Source organism: Rana temporaria, chromosome 8 (assembly GCF_905171775.1).
Source record: "Rana temporaria chromosome 8, aRanTem1.1, whole genome shotgun sequence".
NCBI classification, from domain to species: domain Eukaryota; kingdom Metazoa; phylum Chordata; class Amphibia; order Anura; family Ranidae; genus Rana; species Rana temporaria.
This window is the reverse complement of record NC_053496.1, coordinates 1,760,818-1,763,761: the sequence shown is the minus strand read 5'-3', so window position 1 is coordinate 1,763,761 and position 2,944 is coordinate 1,760,818. Positions and strand designations below refer to the sequence as shown.

Sequence of the window (2,944 nt, the reverse complement as noted above, 5' to 3'; positions counted from 1 at the left end):
GGCATTGGCCGGGAATCGAACCCGGGTCTTCTGCTTAGAAAGCAGCTGTGCTAACCACTGCACCACCAACGCAAAGGTAGCATGTCTTTAGTGTGGGAGGAAACCGGAGAACCCGGAGGAAACACACGCAAGCACAGGGAGAACATGCAAACTCCATGCAGATAGTGTCCTGGCCAGGATTTGAACCAAGGACCCCAGTGCTGCAAGGCTCACCACTAAGCCACTGTGCCATCAATTGTCATCACTGTGCCATGCCATCAAACGCAGCCACTGTGCCATCACTGTGCCATGCCATCAAATGCAGCCACTGTGCCATGCCATCATCAATTCGCACCACTGTGCCATGCCATCAAATGCAGCCACTGTGCCATGCCATCAAACGCAGTCACTGTGCCATCAATTGTCACCACTGTTCCATGCCATCAAACGCAGTCACTGTGCCATCAATTGTCATCACTGTGCCATGCCATCATCAATTCGCACCACTGTGCCATGCCATCAAACGCAGCCACTGTGCCATCAAACGCAGCCACTGTGCCATCACTGTGCCATGCCATCAAATGCAGCCACTGTGCCATGCCATCATCAATTCGCACCACTGTGCCATGCCATCAAAGGCAGCCACTGTGCCATCAATTGTCATCACTGTGCCATGCCATCATCAATTCGCACCACTGTGCCATGCCATCAAACGCAGCCACTGTGCCATCAATTGTCATCACTGTGCCATGCCATCAAATGCAGCCACTGTGCCATGCCATCAAACGCAGTCACTGTGCCATCAATTGTCACCACTGTTCCATGCCATCAAATGCAGCCACTGTGCCATCAATTGTCATCACTGTGCCATGCCATCATCAATTCGCACCACTGTGCCATGCCATCAAACGCAGCCACTGTGCCATCAATTGTCACCACTGTGCCATGCCATCAAATGCAGCCACTGTGCCATGCCATCAAACGCAGTCACTGTGCCATCAATTCACACCACTGTGCCATCAAACAAAGCCAATGTGCCATCAATTGTCGCCACTGTGCCCTTTAATTGTCCCCACTGTGCCCATTGTCCCCACTGTGCCTATTGTCGCCACTGTGCCCATTGATGTTACTGTGCCTTTCATCGCCGCTGTGCCCTGTAAAATGCCCCTTCCCCCCCCCGGCACTTACTGGAGTCAGCCATCCACGTCCCTCGATGTCTTCTCCCGCCCTCGATGACGCTTCAGCCAATCAGGTTACCGATAGCCAGAACCGGCCAACCTGATTGGCTGAGACGCCTGTCAGTCTTATCCAGGGAGGGCACCGCCGGTACGTTCCCTGGATAAGCTTTCGGAAGGCTGAGGGCTGTACTCGGAAAGCCGCTGGCTCTGATAGGCTCTTCCGCACAGCCAACCAGCTGCCGTTATTCAGGTGGTCGGCGCTCAATGTCCGGCCATCTGAATAGACCAGCGGCGACAATAACATGGATCCATGCAATGCCCTCTATGGGCGAACCGCCGCTGCCCTGTATGGTATGATGGGGAGGTTGGAGTGTGACCACAGCTAGTAACTAAGGATGAGCTCCGGCGTGTTCGCATGGTACACGTGCAGAGCCCGCCAGGAAGTGTGCGCTGCGCTAATCACAGCCAGGGAGACATTTCCCGATCTCTGCAGCCGAGCATCAGGACAATGTCTCCCTGGCTGTGATTAGCGCAGCGCCGTGCACACTTCCTGGCGGGCTCTGCACGTGTACCATGCGAACACGCCGGAGCTCATCCTTACTAGTAACTTAAGACCCCTTTCACACTGGGGTATTTTTTTTAGGCGTTTTAGCGCCTGTGAAACGCCTGAAAAATGCCTCCTCGGTGTGAAAGCCTGAGTGCTTTTACACTGGAGCGGTGAGCTTGCAGGACGTTAGAAAAGGTCCCGCAAGCGGCATCATTGGGGTGGTTTGGTAGCGCTGTATGCACCGCTTCTAAACCGCCCCATGCCCATTGGAATCAATGGACGGCGCTGCAACGCGGCCAGTTTTTAACCTTTTCTTTAGCCGCTAGCGGGAGACAAAATTGCCCCGCTAGCGTCTGAAAAGCCCTGCTTAACCACTTAAGCCCTGGACCTTTAGGCAGCTAAATGCCCAGGCCAGGTTTTGCGATTCGGCACTGCGGCGCTTTAACTGGCAATTGCGCGGTCATGCGACGTGGCTCCCAAACAAAATTGGCGTCCTTTTTTTTCCCCCACAAATAGAGCTTTCTTTTGGTGGTATTTGATCACCTCTGCGGTTTTTATTTTTTGCGCTTTAAACAAAAATAGAGCGACAATTTAGAAAAAGAAAATGCAATATTTTTTACTTTTTGCTATAATAAATATCCCCCAAAAATATATAAAAAACAAATTTCTTCAGCTCCGGGGACCGTTCGCGGGACTCCAGCGGCGATCGGGTCCGCGGGTCCCGCGGCCATGGAGCTTCGGACTGAGTCACGTGCACGCGCGCGACCCCACGGCTGGGCTTAAAGGGCCACATACAGGTATGTGGATGTGCCGAGCCGCGCCATTCTGCCAACGTATATCGGCGTGAAGGGGTCCTTAAGTGGTTAACTTGTGTTAGTTGCCCCCTCCCCTCCTCTGCACCCACACAGCTTCATCATTAAGGCTACTTTCACACTGAGGCGTTGCACCGTAATTTTTTTGCGGCGCTATTTGGTTGCTAGTGGGGTGCTTTTAACCCCCGCTAGCAGCCAAAAAAGGGTTCAAACCGCCCGCAAAGCACCACTGCAGCGGCGTTTTGCCGGCGGTTCAGCGGTGCTGCCCATTGATTTCAATGGGCAGGGGTGCTTTAGGAACGGTGTATTACACCGCGCTCCTACAGCGCCTCAAAGATGTGGCTGCCAGGACTTTTTTGAGCGTCCTGCCAGCGCACTGCTGCAGTGTGAAAGCACTCGGGGCTTTCACATTGGAGTAAAAGGAGCGG

The 2,944-nt window shown here is 53.5% G+C and overlaps 1 non-coding gene across 1 annotated transcript; it reads right to left on the bottom strand.

Moving 5' to 3' along the window:
- On the bottom strand, window positions 1–72 carry TRNAR-UCU. The gene has a single exon. It is a non-coding gene; the product is annotated as a tRNA-Arg (tRNA).
- Window positions 73–2,944: the final 2,872 nt, after the last annotated feature.